The sequence below is a fragment of the Lithobates pipiens genome, unplaced genomic scaffold (genome assembly GCF_037356315.1).
Source record: "Lithobates pipiens isolate NorthernLeopardFrog02 unplaced genomic scaffold, aLitPip1_a1.2 Scaffold_16, whole genome shotgun sequence".
Taxonomy (NCBI): domain Eukaryota; kingdom Metazoa; phylum Chordata; class Amphibia; order Anura; family Ranidae; genus Lithobates; species Lithobates pipiens.
The window spans coordinates 446,351,340-446,376,641 of record NW_027507748.1 but is presented as its reverse complement, the minus strand read 5'-3'; positions in this window follow the sequence as shown (position 1 = coordinate 446,376,641).

Genomic DNA, 25,302 nt, shown 5'->3' with positions numbered 1-25,302 from the left:
TATGAATAACAACTACTGAGACTGTACCGCTGTTTTAACATGTCATGTACAAAATAAATAAACTTTACGTTAAAAAAACAAAAATCCTCATCTTCCATCACCAAAGCAGAGACTAGTGTGCAGTCCTCTACAGCTGCCAGAGTGGCTAAACCTGCCTTCTTGTGCACACTTATTCTGCCATAGCCCCAGCATCAGGCATGGAGGAGTCAGCTGAGATATTTGAACACAGCATCAGCCACTTTCTCCTTGACGATGCACAGCCATTACTGGATTCAGATATTGGTTCTGAGGTTGAGGAAGGCAAGAACGTGAGCCTACAGGGGGGGGGGGAGTGGGGGGGGGCACTGATACACAAATTGGCAGTGATGTTCCCCCAGCCGCAGTGCATTGTCAAGTTGTCAAGTTGTCTCCAGTAGTAATGAGGATAGAGGAGAAGATGATGATGAGGTCATGGATGTGACTTGAGTGCCAGATAGAGCAGAGTAGGAAAATGAGGATGAGGCACAACCCCAACGAGGCAGCTATCAGGGAAGAGTAGGGTGCAGCCACCCTATTCCATCACATTGTGGAGCTGTTATCTTCCGGCCCACTTCCCATAGCTCAGCTGTCCGGGCCTTTTTTCACACATGTGCAGCTGATTGTACTGTTGCAAAATTTGTCTCAAGTACATTAAGCGTGGTAAAAACACCAGCCATTCGGGTAGCACATGCTTCACAAGGCATTTAACCTCCCACCACTCAGCCCGTTGGCAAAAGCACCTGAAAGCCACACAAAAGGGGCGCAATTCTGTTCTTCCTTCTTACTCACCTCAGTCTGCCCCCGCTCTACCTGATGACCTCTCAGCAGCCTCCACTGACAGGGATGATGGCATAGCGCAGGGTGTCCCACATCTGCCAGTAGCACACCACCAGCTGTAGACTATAGTCGTCAAATTTCTCTGCCCCATCTGCTGCAGCAAAAAAAAATAAAAAATACAGTCACTGCCACCCACAAACCCAGCATCTAAATGCAAGCTTGTCAAAGCTGCTGGCTCTACAACTTCTTCTTTTCCATCTGGTGGATTCTACCCCCTTCCGTGAATTTGCAGAATGTGCTGTACCACAATGGCAGGTTCCCAATCGTTTTTCTTTTCACAAAGTGCCATTCCAGCTCTGTAACATCACATAGAAGGCAATGTTGTGGCATCGTTGGACAAGGCAGTCAGCCACAAAGTTCACATTACTGCAGATATGTGGTCCCACAAGCATGTTCAGGGGCGTTATATTTAGTTCACAGTACACTGGGCAACTCTGCTTGCAACTCGGAAGGATGCAACACAGGTCTCAGTGCTGCAGCTTGTTGTGCCCCCATGTCTCCATACAGCTAATGGTGATGATACAAGATTTGTCAGCTCTACCCTCTCCTCCTCCTTCTCCATGACCTCCTGCCGAATTGTCCTATGAACCACAAGTACCACCTAAGCATTCAAGGTGTTTTTCAATGAGCTAAAAGGTGCCATGCAGTGCTTCAGCTGGTGTGTCTAGGGGACAGGAACCACACTAGAGCAGAGATTCTTGCAGCTCTGATGGGGCAGGCCCAGAGGTGGTTCAGACCTCGCCACCTGGAGCCAGAAATAGTGGTGTGCGATAATGGCACAAACCTCCTGTTTGCCCTTAGACAGGGAAAGTTGACACATGCGCAATGCCTGGCACATGTCCTCAATTTGGTGGTGCAGCATTTTCTAAATAGGTACCCAGGGTTGGAAGATCTGCTATAGCAGGCCAGAAGAGTCTGTAGCCATTTTAAGCAGTCATACACAGCCAGTGCTCGGTTGGCTGAAATTCAGCAGGAATTCCACCTGCCCATAAACCGCCTGATTTGTGACATGCCTACCAGGTGGAACTCGACTTTGGCAGTGCTGCAGTGGCTGCAAATGCAGTAGAGGGCCGTCATCAAGTACCTATGTGAGTATGGCACAACGACAGGCTCAAGCCGACTTGGCTTTTTTTTTTTCACACATCGTGGCTGCTAATAAAGGATGCATGAACTGTACTGTCACCATTTGAGAAGGCCACAAGGATGGTGAGCCATGACAATGCATGCATCAGGGACCCAATCCCTGTTGTGTTTCTACTGGAGCAGACTCTGCATAGCATTATGGACAGGGCACTTGAGGCAGAGCAGAGGGAGGAAGAGGAGGACTTCCTTTCCTCTCAAGTCCACCTTATGCAGACACCATTGTTCCTATGCCACAGAACACACAGGAGGAGAGGAAGGAGGAAGATTCTGGCAGTTTTAGAGGCATTGAAGCAGAGGAAGACATACGTCAAATGGTAAAAGATGGTTTTCCATCCCCAGAACCCTTGGGAGTAGTATGTGGCTGGGGGGAGGCAGCTCCAGATACTATAATATAATCCTCAGTGACACGAGGACCATGCTTCTCATGCCTCCGCAAATTTGCGGTGCCTGGGCTCCCTCATGCTTCAAAGCCTGCGAAAGGACCCAAGAATATGTGGCCTAAAGGAGAAGGTGCACTATTGGTTGGCAACCCTCCTTGACCAACATTACAAGGGGAAAGTCTCAGAACTCATCCAGTCCCCACAGAGAGTGCAGAAGGTGAAATCTCTTAAGGAAACCTTAACCACTTCAGCCCTGGAAGAATTGGTTGCTCAATGACCTGGCCATTTTTCGTGATTTGGCACTGCGTCTTTTTTTCCCCCACAAATAGAGCTTTCTTTTGGTGGTATTTGATCATCTCTGCGGTTTTTATTTTTTGCACTATAAACAAAAAAAGAGAAACAATTTTGAAAAAAACACAATATTTTGTACATTTTGCTGTAAAAGCCCCAATTTCTTTTTAAAAAAGCTAATTTTTTTCCTCAGTTTAGGTCAATATGTATTCCTCTACATATTTCTGGTAATAAAAATTGCAAAATGCATATATCGATTGGTTTGCGAAAAAGTTATAGCGTCTACAAAATAGGGGATAGATTTATGGCATTTTTATTATTATTTTATTTTACTAGTAATGGCGGGGATCTGCTATTTTTTATCGAGACTGCGACATTATGGCAGACACATTGGACACTTTTGACCCATTTTTGGGTCGATTGACAATTATACAGCGATCGGTGCTATAAAAATGCACTGATTACTGTATAAATGTCACAGGCAGGGAAGGGGTTAACACTAGGGGGTTATCAAGGGGTTAACTGTGTTCCCTAGGTATGTTTTCTAACTGTGGGGGATGGGAGTGACTATAGGAGCTGAGAGATCAAGGTTCCCAGCTTGTAGGAACTCACAATCTTGCTCTCCTCTCCTCGCAGAACTGAAATGTGTGTGTTTACACACACATGTACCTATTCTGCCTCTCGTGCCTGCGATCGCTCATCGTCAGCGGTCATTGTGATGCCGGATATGAGCATCAGCACTCCCACTGTGCAGCAAGTATGCTATCCCGCTTAAAGGGACCAATGTATAACTACGATGGTTCATGGTATTGTGCTGACCTGCCACAGTATAATGATGGCGGCTGGTCAGGCAACGGTTAAAGAGGAGTTTATATAACACTTTTCCCGACTCTGGTAGGTTACAATGTTGTGGAAAACGTAGTTTTGAGGCTTCTGTTGGTGAAGAGAGGAGCGGTGGAGAAGGCAGCTGCCTAAGTGATGCATTTCACAATTGTTTTTTTAGTCCTAACCGCCGAGGCTGTCAGCTTCCACATCACATCGGCAGTGTCTGCATCACGACCATTATCTAGGAGCGAAAACGGAGATGGAGAGCTTTCCAGTCGACAATCCACTTGCTTACTGGGTCATGAGACTAGACCACTGGCCAAAATGTGCCCAGTGTGCAACTGGGCTGCTGGGCTGCACTGCATCCAGCGTGCTTTCCGAATGGGCATTCGGTTGTTACTGATAATACAATACGTCTGTCCCCAGACTAGGTGGACCATCTGACATTTATCAAAATTAATCATTCCTGGATTACGAGCAGCTATGAAGCCCCTGATGCTGATATCGCTGATTAAGTGTTTTTGGGATGTGGAATCACTGCAGGACTTCTATGCTGCCTAGCACTGTGGGTGTTGATTTCATCTGGAAGAATTTTTTTGGTGTAGGTTTCATGGGCACAATTACCACCCAAAGACCAATTTTTCTGCACTTGTTTGACAGGTGCATAGCATTGCAATTTTTGACAGCAAGGCCAATTCTTGCTTTTATCAAGAGTGCCTCAATAGGGTTATAGTGTGAAGGCGCCACTGACACCCAAAGATTCATTTTACCACACCTGTTTGACAAGTGCATATCATTGCAATTTATAACAGCAAGGCCAATTCTTGCTTTCATCAAGAGTACCTCAATAAGGTTACGGTGTGAAGGCGCCACCTATACCCAAAGACCAATTTTTACACATGTGTTTGACAGGTGCATATCATTGCAATTTTTGACAGCAATGCCAACTCTTGCTTTCATTAAGAGCACCTCTGTAGAGTTAGCGTGTGAAGGCACCAACCACACCACAAGGCCAATTTTTCTGCACCTGTTTGACAGGTACATATAATTTTCATTTTTGACAGCAAGGTCAATTCTTGCTTTCATCAAGAGTACTGTTATAAGGTTACAGTGTGAAGGCACCACCAACACCCAAAGGCCAATTTTTCCACACCTGTTACTTCTATCCATAGTCTGTGAAAGAGAAACCAGAATTTATCCAAAAAATCTCTAATCTTGTTCCCAGTGCACTACATTGTGGCCTCATCAAACAGACTGGCTACACAAGCCGTTGCTTAGAAAATAAAGAAAGCTTTCAGGGAAAATGTCATTTTTTTGGCTTTATAAATGCAATTATTGCTGCAGCAGCTTCTATACACAGTACAGATGTGCCACTTTACAGGTCGCCTAAGGGGACCCCCCTAGGCACTATATTGAAAGGAATTTTCATTTATTCAATAAGGTTCGTTATTCAGTTCCGAACGTTCGCAATGTTCAAAAGTTCTGGTGGGAACTCAACAGGGAGTATGGTATATTCATTTTGTACTATATATCTGATAAAAAAAAACACCTATTTAGTGGCCCCAGTGAGACTGTGCCAGTAGGACATACAGTATGTTTAGATGACTGCATTAAGGGCCACCATACTGTACATCTTGATCCCTCAATAATGGGACTTTACAGCAAACCAAAAAAACTGACTAAAAGTGAACAAAGTTGCAAAACAAACTTATACTATCTTTATTAATACAAAAGACATAAAAGAGTTCTTTAAAATAAATATATCTTGTGACGGCTGTTTGTATATAGATTACATAGCCATACAAGTCAAAAACAATGCTCCCACATCTATTTTTCAACAATATCAACATCCAACGCAAGTAATGTTTTTCATTTTTGTTCTTCTTCAGGGGGGTACAGCGAGGAAAAACAATTTTGATCCTCTGTAGATTTTGTAAGTTTGCCCACTTACAAAAAAAAAATGAAGGGTCTATAATTTTTATCATAGGTGTAGAGATGGAATATCAAGCAAAAATCCAGAAAAAACACATGAAACAAATGCCATTAATTGAGTTGCAGTTCAATGAGTAAAATAAATATTTGAACCCCAATCAAAGCATGACTTAGTACTTGGTGGAGAAACCCTAGTTGGCAAGCACAGAGGTAAGATGTTTATTGCAGTTGGTGACCAGGATTGCAGACCAACTTTGCTGCATTGAGGGGCAATGGACTGGGCCATTGTTGAAAAATCTTGGATGAGAACCTTCTTCCCTCAGCCAGAACACTGAAGATTGGTCATGGATGGGTCTTTCAGCATGATAATGACCCAAAACATACTGCCAAGGTAACAAAGGAGTGGCTCCAGAAGAAGCACATTAGGGTCATGGAGTGGCCTAGCCAGTCTCCAGACCTTAATCCTATAGAAAATGTATGGAGGGAGGTGAAACTTCGAGTTACCAAACAACAGCCAAGAAACATTAAGGATTTAGAGAAGATCTGTAGAGTGGACCAAAATCCCTCCTGAGATGTGTGCAAACCTTGTCATTAACTACAAGAAACATCTTACGTCTGTGCTTGCCAACAAGGGTTTCTGCACCAAGTACTAAGTCATGTTTTGCTTGGGGATCAAATATTTATTTTACTCACTGAACTGCAACTCAATTTATAACATTTGTTTTATGTGTTTATTCTGGATTTTTGGTTGATATTCTGTCTCTATCATTTAAAATACACCTATGATAAAAATGATAGACCCTTTGTTTTTTGTTGTAAGGGGGAAAACTTACAAAATCTGCAGGGGATCACATAATTATTTTCCCTACTGTATATCATGTAGGGACATTATTTCTATAATATAAATAAGTAATTAGAAACATCTTCAACAGTATTATTCATATCTGTTTTCATATGTTTACTGAATATTTTACAAGGTACTTGCCTATATTATAATGTGCAAGCTCCCTAACAGGCGGGAATAAAAACCATATAAGATCCAATATGTTATGAGTTGTTCACAATAGCCAATCAGGAGTCAGAAGTATGGAGCTGCAGACCCGTGGATTACTGGGGCCGCCCAGACACATATTGGCAAGTACAGTACAAGTGGGGGGCTGCCAAGAAAATCATCATGATATACTATGAGTCCCCAATAACAAGAAGGTTCTCTAAATGGCAGTATATGTGCATAAAATGTGTCAGACCCATTACAAACAGGCTCCCGGGTTCAGAGCATATTATATATCTCCAAATTCCTGCAAGCCATCAATAGCCATTTATTCCCAGGCCAACTCTAAAGTTTCCTATGATTAGCTCATCTAGAAAGGTAAAAAAGGATACAATACAGGTTCCCCTTAAGAGACAACTATAAAAGGGTTGACATTAGTACAATGTTGTCCTATATAGCTGAAGTAGATACTCTTGATAAATCCCACTTTTCCTTAATGGTTTGTCAAAGTCTTATTTTTTACTTCATCACCCTAAAATTAAAATAGCACATACAAATAATACATACCCTGCCAATACTCTGCAATACCCGGCCAATACTCTGCAATACCCAGCCAATACTCTGCAATACCCAGCCAATACTCTGCAATACCCAGCCAATACTCTGCAATACCCAGCCAATACTCTGCAATACCCAGCCAATACTCTGCAATACCCAGCCAATACTCTGCAATACCCAGCCAATACTCTGCAATACCCAGCCAATACTCTGCAATACCCTGCCAATACTCTGCAATACCCTGCCAATACTCTGCAATACCCTGCCAATACTCTGAAATACATGCCCTGCCAGTACTCTGCAATACCCTGCAATACATACCCTGCCAATACTCTGCAATACCCTGCCAATACTCTGCAATACATACCCTGCCAATACTATGCAATACCCTGCCAATACTCTGTGATACATACCCTGCCAATACTCTGCAATACCCGGCCAATACTCTGCAATATCCGGCCAATACTCTGCAATACATACCCTGCGAATACTCTGCAATACTTACTCTGCAATACTTACTCTGCCAATACTCTGCAATACATACCCTGCCAATACTCTGCAATACATACCCTGCCAATACTCTGCAATACATATTCTGCAATACATACCCTGCCAATACTCTGCAGTACTCACCCTGCCAATACTCTGCAGTACTCACCCTGCCAATACTCTGCAGTACTCACCCTGCCAATACTTTGAAATACTTACTCTGCCAATACTCTGCAATACCTACTCTGCCAATACTCTGCAATACTTACCCTGCAATACCCAGCAATGCCCTGTCAATAATCTGCAATACCCAGCAATAATCTGCAATACTCTGCCAATACTTATCCTGCCAATATTCTGCAATACCCTGCCAATACTTACCCTGCCAATACTTACCCTGCCAATACTTACTCTGCCAATACCCAGCCATACCCATCCATGCTCAGCCAATATTGCATTGGGGAGATGCAGGGCTCAAGTCCGGCGGGAACTCATGGGAACGGAGTTCCTGTACTTTTTCCACAACGGGAACTCAGTTCCCATTAGCAGCCATGTCCTGCAAGACTTTGAAGTATGCAAGCTGTGTGGCAGGTGCTACACCAGGAGCTGCTGACACAGCTCGCAATAGTAAGTGCCGCACAGCTGACCATTCAGGCATTGCCAGTAGGGGGCCCCATGACAGCTTCCAATTCGATCTGCCTGTCAATCACAGCTAGCTGACGGGTAGGTCAGGTCCCTGCTGCTAAGAGATTGTAGTTAATCAGACCTCTCGTGATGCGCTCCTCCCCGCCGGCCCCTCCTGATTTTCTGTCTCCTCATCCTCCCCCCCTTGTCCTGCATACTTGCTCGGTGTGTCCCGCTGAATCTCCCCCTCCTCTATCTTCAGTGCCATATGATGAGAGAACCCAGAGGAGGAACACAGCTATTCTGCTCACAGGACATGCATGGAGAGAGGTGAGCTGAGGGAGGAACATCAGTTTGGGGTGGTAAGCTGAGCACAATACCTGGCAAAGTTTAATGCCAGGAGGGAAGTTTATGTAGAAATATGTGAAGGGTTGGAATAGCAGCGAGTGTGTGCTGGAGCCCCTGCAGTGTTTGCAGCCCCCTCAAGCTAACATACATCTCCTAAGCAGGAACACATCGCTATCTCCCCAAGCATTCTGTCCAAATAATGTGCACTTCATTTATGACCTTTCCGTTTAACCCTGTGTTATCCAAACTCTGTTCAATAAAAAGTGTAAACTCACCACATAAACACTCTATATACAAAATAACATTCCTCAATAAAGATCAGAACACGATGTTCACATTTGCATGGAAGCACAATTGACTGAATGCTGATTATTCAGAGAATTACCGTATTTATGTTTATTGAGAATTTTTTTTTTTTTAATGTACTAACAGTTAAGCTTCATACACACAATACGAAAATTGGATGAAAAATACCACTTTTGAAGCGTTTGTGCATATGAGCGTATCATTTTTTTTATTTATTTTTTGGTGGGGGGAGTGGATCTTGGGTGGGAGTTCCCAAACTTTTTTCCCCAGGACTTGACCTCTGCAGCCATCACATCTAAGAATTGGTAAGCTGCAATATAATAAATGTTTTCTTTTGTGTTTAAAGTGTTACTATTCCTACTGTAGTCAAATCAGTGTATATATGCAGTAAAGCATGCTTGTTATACTCACTGTAAGGGTTAATCCTCTGCATTTTGTAAAAAGGTTGTTTGATCCTGTATGCACAGATTCTCCTCTTCTTGCATTGTCACCAAAACATCTCCGGATAAGACGGAGTTAGTGGGGGTACTGTCCAGACAGAGGGCCAGGGATCTTGCATTCTTATAGGGCATTCATGGGAGAATGAAAACTCCTCCTACAAGCTTTAACCAGGAGGAATTCGAAGTACATTTTAAGGGTATGATTGGGCACAGTTAACATTTCTAGTTGTTGCCTATGAGATGATATAGCTGCACTTTTTGGGCAAATCAACATGTTGAAGCATATCACAAAGTTTTAAAAAGAAGTAGTTCCCTCTAAACTAAAGCATTAAAACAGTACCTAACAACATAAATAGTACCTAAAAATGTAAATAACACCTAACAATTATTTGTTTCTAAAAGCAAACACCCACAATTTTTTATGAATGTAAGGCATAGCTATTCTGTCTCTATGTTAATAATGGTTATTTTACGAGAAGAATGGTACCTCTAATGCTTTTCTCATGCAATTACCTAAAGACTGTATAAAAATATGCAAATTATTCATACGCGTAGTTACTTTAACATCCCCCTTAGGTCTGCTTGCTGGGAATAATGAATGCGGTTTTCTATTGGACTGACCTTGAAAAAAACGGAATAAAATAAATTGTTTCCTGATATAGACTTTGCAAGTGTGTCCATTGCTACCGCTCAGTGATAACGATAAGGAATTGCTAACAAACATAAATCAAAGATAGGCAACCTTGAACACACTAGCTGTCACTGAACTACATGTCCTTTAGAAGACACTTGTCATCTGCACATTAAACATAAAACTCCACATATTAACTGTGCTGACATCTAGTGACTGTTATAAAGGTCTCCCTTCTCTGCGCCTTCCAGTCTAGCCAATCAAGAGATGTCTAGAGCAAGAATTCTATCCATGAGCAGAAGCACATTGCTCTGAAATCAGAATAGAAGCTGTATTAAAAAAAAATATTGTAATTATTTTGTTCAGACTAACTTCATTTTTAACAAAACACATTTAGTAGGTTATTTTTCTGCAAGCCGACTGGAAACGCAAACTGCTGTTAACAACACAGAAAATTAATGTGAACAAAGAGAGATGCGGCTTTATTCTGCATGTAAAGAAAAAAGGCTTTTGGGTTAATGTAATTTTTCCATGGTGGCTTGTAACTAAATGGGTTTTGCTTATCCAGAATGCTGACCCATTAATATAACTATTTTGGCCAATGGGGTTTAATGCGCATATGGCCAATGGATCTGGTCAGCATGTAAAGCAACACAGTAGTGCTTATATGACAGGGATCTCATGGGTCCAGGGACAATTGAACCCTCCATTCCCCTGTACCAATGCAATAGTCATGGGTTTATTTACTAAAGCTAAATAGACTGTTCACTTTGCAAGGGAATTTTTACTTTGCATGAAAATTTTCCCTTAGCTTAGAGAATGAGGTGAATCTTTGTTGATGTCTGTCATCCAATCATGTGCAAGAAAAAAATATATATTTTTTTAATTCTACTTCCACATGGTTGGGTATGTAGCCAGGTGCTTGGCTAGAGACAGATCATTTTAGAACACTGAGCTGCAGTGCCATCTGTGCTCCCAATGGACTTCAGCTCAATGGGTTAACACTACCTCATCTCCATCCACCAAGAGACACTGACAAGCAGGAGGAGCTCAAGAGACCTGATGGTAGGCAGCACTGAATCATGATAGTTTGAGAAAGAAAATTTATTATGACAGTTAATGGACTATTGGACTATTGCAATTCAAGCCAGGTATACAGAGAGGGAGCTGTATTTCCACAGGCTGAATACTGAGAGATTTCCTCTTTTCGAGGAGACCGATGTGTGCACATTGCTGCTCCTGTGAGCCTGAGGAAACTCAGGCTGAGGACAGGTCAGGCTGTACAGAGGAAAGTCCAGGCAGAGATCTGAACAGAGGGAGCCCTGTTGCTGTATCTCAGGGAATGGTGATATCACGTACCCGATGAAGACAGAAATGTTGTGGAGGCCTTTCTTGCACCTTCTGCCCAACACTCCTGAAGATAGAGACAGAGAGTATAAGGGCAAGAGTGTCACGAGTGCCGTAGCAGCTGGCTGAGGGTTGATGTCCACACCGTAGGTGGGTAGAGCTCATAGTTGCAGCCTTTGGAATAGGATGCAGAAGCAGCTTGGCACCAGAGCAGGTGATGGATGCAGGATCAGGAGGCGAGAAGCAGTCAGCAACAAATGGGCAGTGAGGAACCAAATCAGCAGGCAAAGTAAATGCAGAAGGCAAGCCAAGGTCAGTATCAGCTGGGCAAAGCAGTACAGGGTCAGCAGATAGGACAAGTCTAGTATAAAGGCTGATGTAAAAGGTGTTAGGTAAAACAATGCTAAAGCAAGAGCAGACATAGTCCAAAAGCAAGCCAGGTCACACAGGAGTAAGCAGGTACAGCAGATAAGGTTTCAGCAGCTGCTCATAGCGATAGACCAGTTTAAATGGGTCGCTGGGTGCCAGGTGCTAATTTTTATGTGCACGCACATGAATATGCATGCAAAAAAACTGGCACAGTTTATCTAACATTGCCCCTGTGCTCGGAAAAATGAGCATGTGTGCAAAGTGCATGCACATAAGGACGAGCACAAATCCGCACTAGCTTTCTGGTGCCAGAGACTGAGCACATAGGGACTGGCCATTGAACTAGCAGCATTATTTACTGCATGCAGACATTACTGGGACTGAACACATGTGCCCATCCATAAAACTTGGGCCCCAACGGTGGCCGAGTGAAGAACTAGGGCTAAAGACTGCTCATTCAGATAGCTGCTTCACAAGAACTTTGCCTATTGTTCATAGTAAGAGGTACCTCTTTAGGGAGTCTTAAATTTAATTTTTGCCACTTATATAAAGTGCATTCTAAAGTGGATATAGCCTATTGTTTACAGAGGAGTTATTGCAGTATTGATTATCATTGCTGTTACTGTTTTCTAATGCCATTACTCTACACTGCTATAGCCTAATGAATGTATTGTCTAGTGAAGTGATTAACCTAATCCATTACATACTCATTTATGTGCATACTGCTTGCTCATTTATGAGTATACTGCTATTTACTGCAACCTGTGACAATATATTGGGTTTATTTACCACTAAACATTCTGATGTATGCATTTTGACACTGAACTTTAGTTATTATTATTATTATACAGGATTTATATAATGGCAGCAGTTTACAAGGGGCTTTATAATGTAAAAAGGGAGACAGTACAGTTACAATACCATAAAATACAAGAGGGTTAAAAGGGCCCTGCTCAAAAGAGCTTACAATCTAGTTGTGTGCAGGGTATCTATACGTGTACTTCCAGTAGCAGTGCAGTATCCACTTGTTCAACCTGGTCTGTCAGTGGGGTTGAGGTTTTTCTCAGAGTTGAGGCAGAAAAAAAGAGAACCCAATCTTCCAAACGGCTCCTGCAGGGGTAGCGCTACAGGCATTCTTTGAAAACTGACTTTTCACCACATTTACTAAGCTAAGTGAAAATTCCCTTGTAAAATGAAACTTCCCCAGCAAAGTGAACTTTTTGTAGTAAAGCAACATTACTGTGTAGCAGACAGGGGCAACAGAACCAAATACAAATGAGGTTTAACTGTCCTCTGACAATCTACAAAAGCAGTTATGCATTTAATACAACCAAATCCAACCATATATAGAATAACAGGTAATAAAAGCAACACCTTTAGCAATCGTTCTACTGATACAATTATTCTTTACATTTGTGATCTGTAGTATTACACTGGCCAAGTGGCTATGCACTTCCTAATATTCAGCATTGGCAACATAGGCTTTAGGAAATGATAAATAGTTCAGTGTTGAAAAGTGACAAAAGTCTAAATTTTGTCTAAAACTTATTGAGCATACTCTATAGATCGGAGCTGAGAATCTTTTCCCACCTGGTTAAAAGCTGCAAGTTGTTATAAGCAAATTATTTTGCTCAGTCAGATTCTTGGCCTGATATCTCAGCATGCAGACAAATAAAAAGCTTAATACTGTGCTGTGAACTCAGCAAATGTAGCCGTCAGTAAGAAATTGAACCAGGCTTCCAATAAACAAAAAACTGCAGACAGTGGTTCTATTTCTCAAACCAATATCAGCAACTTATTCAAATCTTATTATTAAGAGTTCATCTGATCTAGTTAAAGATATTTTCAGCTATAACTTTCAATGTAAACAAAAAAGATGAAAATGTATAAATGAAATGTCTGCTAGTTATTTGCTACTAGTAATCTCATATCCTGTCATTTTTAACATGGCAATACCATTTTAGAAGTAATTTTTATTATTTATAAATCTGCTGCTTTCATTAAATTCATAAATAAAGTATGCTGCGCTAATATAATCAAATCTGTGCTAAATGTACTACAAATCACAAATGCTATTTATCATACATATTCACCTCCTTTTTGTGATGAGGAATATCTGCAGTAAACAAATGAAGACATGAAAATATACGTGTTGAACAACTATAAATCTTGAAAAACAAAGTGTCCATAAATATACAGAAGTCCTTTAACCACTTAAGGACAAGCCCTGTGCGAATCGGCGTCATTGCACGTCAACTTGCGCAGGCATAGTTTCGGGCGGGACCACGCCACCACCGGGGTGCTCTTGCGTTGGCTGCACGCTGCTTGAGCGTGCCCGAGGGTCGGGCAACCTCCATGTCCACCGGCAACCTGCGATCACCTAGTACAGAGGCAGAATGGGGATCCCCATTCTGACAGATGACATGACAGATCTACTGTTCCCAGTCATCGGAAACAGTGATCTCTGTCATGTCCCAGGCAGCCCACCCCCCCTACAGTTAGAACACACCCAGAGAACACACTTAACCCCTTGATCACCCCCTAGTGTTAACCCCTTCCCTGCCAGGTAAATTTTTACATTGATCAGCACTATAAAAATGCACTGACCAATGTAATAATGTCACTGTTTCCCAAAAAGTGTAATTTGGGGTCAGATTTGGCCGCCACAATGTCGCAGTCTCGCTAAAAGCAATAGAAAAAAAGTCCCTAAATCTATCCCATAGTTTGTGGACACGATAACTTTTGTTCAAACCAATCAATATATGCCTATTGCAATTTTTTTTTACCAAAAATATGTAGAATTTTTGTTGTCCTAAACTGATGAATACATGTATATTGGATATGGATATGTATTATAGCAAAAAGTAAAAAAAATAAATGTTTTTTCTTCAAAATTGTCGCTCTTTGTTTTAACCGCAAAATATAAAAACTACAGAGGTGATCAAATAACACCTAAAAAGCTCTATTTGTGGGGAAAAAAGGGTGTCAATTTTGTTTATGTAGAACATCGCACGACCGTGCAATTGTCAGTTAAAGCGACGCAGTGCCGTATCGCAAAAAATTGCCTGGTCATTAAGGGGGGAAATTCTTCCGGTCCTTAAGTAGTTAAAAACACCCACAAATAGTGAAGAACTTCCACAAGTGAAAAATTCTTCAGTATTTTGTTTAGGTGTAACACCACCACCACTTCTTATTGGTAGGCTACCACCTAATTGTAGCGGTGCCCCCCTGGGGTCGCTGAATGTTCTAGCATCCACACATTTTACCCTGCTGGTCAGACATACATTTTGGCATACTCTCCCAGACAATGAAAAGTCTCTTGCTTGTTTTTGTTGTTGAAATGTTGGTTGAGTCTAGATTTGCCAGTCTCTTCCTCTGAACATCTCCTCCAGCACACTACTTGAGATCACTTGCTTCACTTCACTGCCCAAATCTAGGTTCCTGTCTCCATTAGCACATGGCTAAGCCTCATTCTGAATAAGTCCTATCATTTTCCTAATAGCCCATTAGGTCTGCAGTCTCCTTTTGAGGTAGCAACCATGTTAGTTGAGAAGAATAAAGGTGCTAACTGACACTCGGTGGACTACTGATCCCAGCACATCCAATGCAAATTCTGTCAGCCCTCGTGGCTGCAACGACTTGACTCCAAAACAACACCACAGTCTCTCCCTCTGGCTCCACATCCAAATCCTGCCATGTCTCCCAGAGCATCACACTGTGCTTCTCATTTACCGACCCGGCATGAATCCCTCCTGAATGACTTTCATGGCAGCACTCCCAAGTGTCCCTTTTCTGCTCCTGTTCCAGGACATCTCTCAATGGTCGTGTAGAGAGAGGCTCCCTCCCAGCTCCCGAGCTCCAGTCCCGAGTCCCAAAAAAGGGGTCCCTTCAGACCACGACAGTCTTACACTCCATCATTCAGTTCTTCCGCCCGACAACTCCCCCCACAACAGGCTGACCATTTGTAAATATAGTCTGCTTCCTGCCAATTTTAGTTGGAGATTGGTCAGGGCTCCCACATACATCCCATGTCACTCTAGGTCTCTGCCCTGCCTCTTTTTCAGAACCTTCTAAAAACCAGAGGAGACACCCCAGAGCTGAAGCACATGTCAGTCACTTGCTGCTACGCTAAACCACTCCCTTGCCCCCAGATCAAAACAAACAGGCCTAGCTCACAGCATAGGCCTGCCTAAATTTACCTGCGTTGACAGTACAAAACATACCCACTACTCTAGCACCTACCTAAGGTAGAGGGTGCTACAGTATCTTATGGATTTCTAAAATAAAAGGTTTTGTGCACTTATCCTTTTTAAAACCCGGACAGTGATCTTCGGGCTCATTGTTTCGTTCCATGTAAGTGCATTTTTATTCATTCAAAAATATTTTGATTTGCAGAGAGCACTATAGTATTTTTTTTGTATCTCTCTTAGCCAGTTATATGGTTTGCGTCTTGATGGTTGATAAGATCTGGAAATATCAGTGGAGTGACAGCCCTGTCCAGGTTACAAAAGGGAAATGCGCATAGAACCTTTTATATTAGCCCTTGTACACACAGTCGGAAATTCCGACCACAAAATCCGTCTAATTTTTTCCGATGGATTTTGTCCGAAACTGGTGTTGCATACACACGGTCGGACAAAGTTGTCAGAAAATCGGCGCTATATAAATCGTGTATAATAATAATTGCTGAAGTCTATTAAAAATGTTAAATTAATCTGAAAATTAAGATTTTTTTTTCACAAAATTGTCATTGTAATAGGTTATTTCTCTCACATGGCATGTGTATACCACAAATGACACATAAAAAAATACATTCTGCTACTCCTCCTGAGTATTACGATACCACATGTGTTGGACTTTTTCACAGCCTAGCCACTTAGAGAGGCCCAAAATGCAGGGAGCACCATCACATGTTCTAGGAGCATAAATTACACATCTAACTTCTTGACTACCTATTACACTTTTGAAGGCCCTGGAGCACCAGGACAATGACACGTGACACTGATGACACATGACACTGATGTGGCACTGATGACAGATGGCACTAATACCACGTGACACTGATGACAGATGGCACTAATTTGTGGCACTGACACGTGGCACTGATGGCAGATGGCACTAATACGTGACAATGATGACAGATGGCACTAATACGTGACACTGACAGATGGCACTAATAGGTGGCACTGATGACAGATGGCACTTATATGTGGCATTGGGGACAGATGGCACTGACAGGTGGCACTGGGGACAGATGGTACTGACAGGTGGCACTGGGGACAGGTGGCACTGGGAACAGATGGCACTGTGAGCACTTTATTTTCCCCATTTTTTTGTACCTTGACGCTGTAGGCATTCGCTCTCCCTCCTCACACGCTGTCTCTGTGTGAGGAGGGAGAGCTAGCGATGAGAGATGATTGCATATGTTTACATATGAGATCATCTCCCATTGGACACTGCGATTGGCCAATCACAGTGGCCATTTAGCACGATCTTGAATTGGCTGTGTCCAAGGGACACGACCAACACAGAACTTCCCCGATGCATGCCTGCGGCTGCGCAAATTGGGGAAGTCCAGGGACATCCTCCTGGCAATTGGAGTCTGCGCTGCAGCCCTCTTTCAGCTATAGCACGTACGCCTAGTGTTTAAAACGTAAAGAAGATATGGTATTTAAAATGTAAACAGGTGGGGCCTCCTATTGGATGGGGCCCATGGGCTTGAGCCCAGTCAAGCCCAATGGTAAGTCCGGCCCTGATGATCTCTCTCTCTCTCTTACCTGCTGTGATACCCGTCTATCTCTGTCACCTGCTGTGACATCTCTCTGTCTCACATTCTATTACATTGGTCACATTCTCAAATACCATGACATTTCACCTTCTCACATTTGCTGTGACACCTCTCTCACTTTCTCAAATTCAATTAAACTTTATTAGAGGAACCAAATATATTTGACTATGGCAAAGCAAATGTCAGTGCAGCCTTGCAACATGGGGACAAGGTGCTTTGGGGGGCTATCCCAAAACACCCTCCCCATGTTGAGGGCATGTGGCCTGGTACGATTCAGGAGAGGGGGACGCTCTCGTGTCCCCCCTTTTTTCCTGCGGCCTGCCATATTGCGTGCTTGGATAAAGGTCTGGTATGGATTTTGGGGGGACCCCTACGCCATTTATTTTTAATTTGGCGCAGGGTTCCCCTTAATTTTCATATCAGACCTAAAGGGCCTGGTATGGATTTTAGGGGGACCCCCACGTGTTTTTAATTTTGATTCGGGGTTCCCCTTATTATTCATACCAGACCCAAAGGGCCTGGTAATGGACCTGGGGGGGGGGGGATCCCATGCTCTCTTTTTTCAATTATCTGTATCTATATTGCCGAGACCCGAAAATTCATTATAGCCGCGATCAGTTTTAAGTGACAATTTTTCCTTTAGAAATGTAATTTTGCTGTGGTACTATTCTAAACATGGTAAAAATGCACCACTTCACAGGCATATTATAGACACCCCCCAGGTATCATATATAAAGGAATATTTCATTTTTATTGTTTCACTTTAAGCATTACAAAAATCATTGCTCCCAAAAAAAAAAGGCGTTCCCCGGGGGCAGGACCCAGGTCCCCAAACCATTTTTATGACAATACCTTGCATATAAGCCTTCAAAATGAGCACTTTTGATTATTCATGTCGGTGTCCCATAGACGGTGTTCATGTGTTCTGCCGAATTTTATTGCCTGTGCGCATATTCTGCTGCGAACTGAACAGGAGGGTGTTCGGCTCATCCCTAGTCTACGGTACTACTTCACATCTATGTGGAGTAAAGCTCTTCTTAGGGTATATACATGTGGAGGTGGATACATATCTTTACTCATTCGTATCACCAATCTCGGAATCATTCGAATCTGCTATTCTGACTATTTAATAACACTCTATCTCTTCCTTGGGGTCATCTTCATCAGTTATAACTGCCATTTTAGTAATCTTTGTATTTCACATTTAGCACACCTGAAAAAAACAAATAAACAAGCAATCCTATAACGATGATTCCTATGAGGACAAAAAAATATCTGTTGAATACATGAAAATTTACCATTTCTAAACAAAGTGTAATCTGGGTTTGTCATATTTCCTATCATAATGTCACATTGTATACCTCTTTTCCTTACTAAACATTAAAAGCTGTAATTAAAGCAAAAGTTGGTTCAACAAAATACTGACACAAGGGGGTGATACTTTTTCCAACTCAGTGATTGTGTTTTTGATTATTTTCTGAGTAAATACAGCTGGTTAAAACAAAAACTGTGTTTGTCTTCATTTCAGGCTGCAAAGCAACAGAGGGAATGATTCCACAAACTGTACATATGCTAATGATTTATCTTTAAATACCCTGGTGTGACACATGACTCAATGGACAGATTACTTTCAAATTATCCACTGAATGGTCAGAGATCGCTCTTTCTTCTTGGAGCCTAGTCTTCTATATATTTTAGGCTCTGATCAGTGCATAAGTATAACTACACTTGAGGCATCAGACGCAATGCTATATGTTATATTTCAATCAAATGCTCTAATTAAATATAACAGATCAAGGTTATGCTATGCACTTATAGTCATACACTGTAATCTGCATTTAAATCTGAAATTATTACAAGACACTACTTCAGTTTAGCATTAATTACGTTAAATGACATGCATTGTTTTAGAGGAGGTGCAATGCCCAAGAAAATTGTGCTGTAAATTGTGAAAAGCATTTCATGTTCTGAGTTGTCCTGGCAACCTTTGTGATTCTTCTTGAATGTACTGTGAGGTCAGGTTATTCAGTTTTTAACAGGGACAATAGATGGAGCAGGCAAGTGTGTACAAATGTATTCACCTATAAACTTCTATTTTAGGCACACTTTCTCCAGACAATGAACAGTCTCTTGCTTGTTTTTTTTTGTTAGGGGATTAAACTTGGATGGGGAAAAGGGACATGTGATGCCCAGATGATGAATACTTCTCAATAAAATCAATGTTGGTTGAGTCTAAATTTGACAGTCTCTTCCTCTGCACATCTCCTCCAGAACACTACTTGAGATCATTGCTTCACTTCACTGTTCAAATATATGTTCCTGTCACCGTTAGCACATGACTAGGCCTCACTCTGAATAAGTCCTAATGTTTTCCTAGTAGTCCTTTACAAGCAGGGATCTGCAGTCCCCTTTGTGGTAGCAACAGTTTTAGTTGAGAAGAATAGATGTGCTAACTGACACTTGGTGAACTACTGAGCCCAGGACATCCAATGCAAATCCTGCCAGCCCCCGTGGCTGCAATTCTTGACTGCATAACAACACCACAGGCTCTCCCTCCCGCTCCACATCCAATCCTGGCATGTCTCTCCAAGAGCTTCACACTGTGCTTCTCACTCACCGACCCTGGCATGGATCCCTCCTGAATGGCTTCCCTGTCCGTGTTCCCTGCTGTCTTCCTCCTGCTCCTGTTCCAGGATACCTCTCAATGACTGTGTAAAGAGAGGCTCCCTCTCAGCTCCTGAGCTCCAGGCCTGAGGTACACCCCCCCAGAAAGTGGGTCTCTCTAGAGACACCACAGCCTAACACGCCATCATCTCAGTTCTTCCACCCGGCGACTCCTCCCACAACAGGCTGTCCATGGGTATATATAGGAGGCCTGCCCCCTGCCAATCCTACTTGGGGATTGGTCAGGGCTCCCATATACACCCCATGTCACTCCAGCTCTCTGCCCTGCCTCTTTTTCAGAACCTTCTGAAAACCGGAGGAGGCACCCAAGAACTGAAGCAAATGTCAGTCATCTGCTGCTACACTAAACTACTCCCTTGCCCCTAGATCAAAACAAACAGGCCTAGCTCACAGCATAGGCCTGCCTAGATTTACCTGCGCTAAGGGTACAAAACATACCCACTACTCTAGCACCTATCTACCTAAGGTAGAGGGTGCTACAAATATGTGCAAAGTGCATGCCAGCATTTGTGTTCAGCCTCTGAGTCAATACTTTGTAGAACAACCTTTCACTGCAATTACAGCTGCAAGTCTTTTTGGGTAGGTCTCTACCAGATTTGCATATCTAGAGAGTGAATTTTTAGCCCAGATTTCCCTGTATTTGGCTCCATTTATCTTCCCATTAACTCTGACCAGCTTCCCTGTCCCTGTTGAAAAAAAGCATCCCCACAACATGATGCTGCCACCACCATGTTTCACAGTGAGGATCGTGTGTTCAGGGGCAACTGTCAGTGTATGTAAAGTTGGTGCCATTTACTTACTAAGTTTTACTTAATTTACTTAACTTACTAAGTTTTAAAAATGTATTACATTTTCTGTGATGCAAAGAATCGCGGCTGTGGCAAGTATACAGCTCCCTCCAGCTGTATTGTGGACTTTACATGGGTGATTGGGTGGTTTTCAAACTGTCTGTGTCTCCCATACGGAGATTAACTTTCAATCTCTTTTCTGGTGGACGTTGACAACTGCCCAGAAAGTGAAGGGAAATAGAGGAGAAAGCTCACTATGGGAACACTTGCTATGATGACAACTTTCCACTTTCTTTGGGGGAGATTTCCTCTCACTTTATGTTGCCTGTCTATCACAGTGAGTGATAGATTTCCCAAGGGGGAACACATATTTAGACAAAAGTCTAGACAGGTTCTACTTCTTCCTAACTCTTTCCAAAACTAGTGTAGCCTTCTTTTGGGAGAGGATTAAGAAAATGTACCCTCCCCGGCTAGAACTTTCGCTAAGTGAAAAAGTGGGTTTAAAAAAAAGTTGTCAGTGTCTCCACCCAGGACAGTGAACAGAGGGGATTCCTTTCCTGGGAAATTAACAAGTATTTGAATTAAAGTATATGGGAGCAGAGGCACTACTGCAACTAGAATAGAATATTAACCATAAGTATATAAATTCACAAATGTATGGAAATAATACAAGCTTTAAATAATTGCACACACAAGCATCTCAGTAGATTTGTGCTTATATACCTGTGTGTTTAAAGTTATCAGGCTGGTGCAAGAATTTTTGACACCCAATGCAAAACCTCATTTTGCCACGCCCTCATTGGCTCCACCCATGACTCCAACCCCTTTGCAATATGTGACCCACCTGACCATTACACATACACTGACCCACCTACCTGACAATTACACATACACTGACCCACCTACCTGACAATTACACATACACTGACCCACCTACCTGACACATACACTGACCCACCTACCTGACAATTGCACATACACTGATCCACCTACCTGACACACACACTGACCCACCTACCTGACACATACACTGACCCACCTGACCATTACACATACAATGACCCGCCTACCTGACACAATACACCAACCCACCTACCTGACACAATAAACTAACCTACCTACCTGACACATACACTGACCCACCTACCTGACACAATACACTGACCCACCTACCTGACACACACACTGACCCAGCTACCTGACACATACACTGACCCACCTGACCATTACACATACACTGACCCGCCTACCTGACACAATACACTAACCCACCTACCTGACACAATACACTAACCTACCTACCTGACACATACACTGACTCACCTACCTGACACAATACACTGACCCACCTACCTTACACAATACACTGACCCACCTACCTGACACAATACACTGACCCACCTACCTAACAATACACACACACTGACCCACCTAACTATTACACATACACTGACCCTGTGTACGTGTATGTATTGTTTATTGCAAAAATAATGAAAAATATACACTCACATATTAAACATTGCAAACAGCGTTAAAAACCCGTAACTGGAAGTGGCTACCGACTTGCATTTCACTGGCAGAAATTGCATCACCACCCGCGGTCAGCTGACATGTTTCGTCCCACCCATGAGGCTTTACCAAAGGATATCCTCAGGTAGTGTGTTATCTCAATATATAAGGTCTAACTCCTGCCGTCCACACCTGATCTGAATAGCCAATGACTGTGAATGATGTCATATCCTCTTCCTGTGTCTGGATTGTGGATGTGTAGCCAACTTCACCTCCACTGAATCCTCCATATTGGTACACCTAGAAAATAGAAAAGAGATCCCCATATGCTGATCCAGATACCGGAATGCCTGAGGAGAAACCCCTGTGCTGTTTATACTCATTCAGGAACCTCTCCCTGCGATAACTCTCCCTGACAAACAGGGTCTCTGTCCGTCATCTATCCACTCGCTCTAGGTGCATCTGAATGGCGCAGGCACCCTAATATATAGAGTCCCACACCAAGATGGCTGCCAGAGGCCACCAGAAGTTGGAGCATCCAATCAGACAGCTACAACCTCTGTGACAACTACAAAGTCTCTCAAGGAAATTTTCCTTTAGAGATTCCTCTCAATCAGTACAGCGGCACAGCTCCACCTACTGGATGGAGGGTAAACTGCAACTGCCTACACCCTTGTTGATTTCTAGTAAAAACAGTAGCCTCTGAACATAAATATCTGCACAAAGTAACAACACAGTGAAGCTAGGAACTATTAACAGCATAGAGCTTCCTGGAAAACAAAGCAAGCATACACAGGGTGCCGTGAAGAGGCCTTGCAGCTTATGCATGCGTTTGCAAATGTGTGCTAACTAAACCCCTGTTTTTAATGCAGACTGTTGGACAGGTTAATTCGGTCAGTTAGCAGACTGGTTGGTAAATTGAGCTATGGTATGTTCTGTCTTTGTTTTTCATGTGTCTGCCCTTCCATGTGCTCCTTGCTGTGAAGGCCAGTTATAGGTGGGGGCAGGGACCTTTTAGTTGTTAATAAAGCTGCCTGGGCCTGTCAAAGTCTATGGCAGCCTGAAATATGTGGCTGGATAGGGCTGACCATTGTTGTTAGGGAGCCAACAGCAAGAGAGGGTCTCTAGGACCCAGCATCTCTACCAGAACTTATGGCAGGAGAAGGAATTTAGGACCCAGCATCTCTGGCAAGAGAAGGACTTTAGGATCCAGCATCTCTACCAGCAGGTCACATGGGCCTATATAAGAAGTCTGCTAGTGTCTGCATTTTCTGGTTGATCTTTGGCTCCTCCAGTGTGTTATCTCCATGATATTCATTTTCCTGTGTCTCTTTTTGCCGATCCGGCTTGACCTTGACCTGTCTCCTGTTTGCTTCCTGTGTTCGACCTGGGCTATTCACCTGACCATGTCTGCTCTGATACCAACCGGGCTCACGACCTAGGCTTCCTTCTGACCATGCTCCAGTCGTAGCATTATCCGAATCCTGCAACACCTCACGGGCACCACCTGTCTTCTAATTGTACGCCAGTACACCAGCTATACTCTGGACCCTCCTGCATACAGTGCTTCTTTGGGTCTAACCTCTCCTGTTTTCACCCTTAGGGGGGTCTGGAACTTAGCTGCAAGGGAAGCCCTCTCTCTCCATTGGCCTCCAGCACTAGGTACGTGATAGTTGTACTAAGTGGTACTCAGATTTAGGGTCCTATATAATCAGGGATATATGCCCAAAACACAGGTATTCTGTATTCTGTGTTCTGTGCAAGTAGACTAATATATCCTTCTTAAAATAGGCCAGGTGCTTTATAGAGCAATAGTTATAATAAACATAAATTGCAAGAAGCTTGTTGCCTTGATAGTTGTACATGTGTATCTATAGTCTTTGCTAACAATCGCACCATTTCTCATAGAAAAGACGTCTGCAGGAAAAAAAAGATAGAAAAACATGTTTCTTTGCACAATAACACAGCCTCTAAACCAAGAAGACCTTTCCTTGAACCTGCTTGACAACACTTTGATGTCACCATTTCTTCATCATTACTGCAGAAATATGCTAGATGTCACCATAGGGATACATTGGTGCATTATTACTTTTTAAGCAGCAGAAATTCAAGGATTTATGTTTTTTTGCCATGACAACAGAGAAACAATCAGCTAGTCCTGCAAACAATATATGTAGCTTGTGTGATATTTATTATCTGCTGGGTATTTAATAGGAGCATCGATCACCGTTACTACAAGCAGAAAATGCAATATACAAAAGTCTACATTAATACGTTAAGTGCTAGCTGCACAGGACTTCTGATCTGTAATTACATGTTTACTGCTGCTCAGAATGAAGGTCAGTAAAGGTCTACAGTACTATTTGTTTGTTTAATTATCCCGTAAACAAACTTACAAAGCACAATTTTTAAGTCGTATTTTCAAAGAGTTGTAAAGTGCGGCACTAGCCCACAACTATGGAAATCATAGTTACCCACCATTTAGAGTGGTTTGGCATAGAAAGGCCTAATTTAGGATGGTGCTGTCCAAGGCTTATGAGAAGCTATGTAACCCAGGTGACCCAGGTTACAAAATTGATTTTACATGCAGACCCAATACTTTTCGATCTGAAGACTGATAATTGTACAATGTACAGTGCCTTGAAAAAGTATTCATACCAATTGAAATTTTCCACATTTTGTCATGTTGCAACCAAAAAACGTAAATGTATTTTATTGGGATTTTATGTGATAGACCAACACAAAGTGCCACATAATTCTGAAGTGGAAGGAAAACGATAAATGGTTTTCACATTTTTTTACAAATAAATATGTGAAAAGTGTGCCCTGCATTTGTATTCAGCCCCCCTGAGTCAATACTTTGTAGAATCAACTTTCACTGCAATTACAGCTGCAAGTCTTTTTGGGGATGTCTCTACCAGGTTTGCACATCTAGAAAGTGACATTTTTGCCCATTCTTCGTTGCAAAATAGCTCAAGATCTGTCAGATTGGATGGAGTGTCT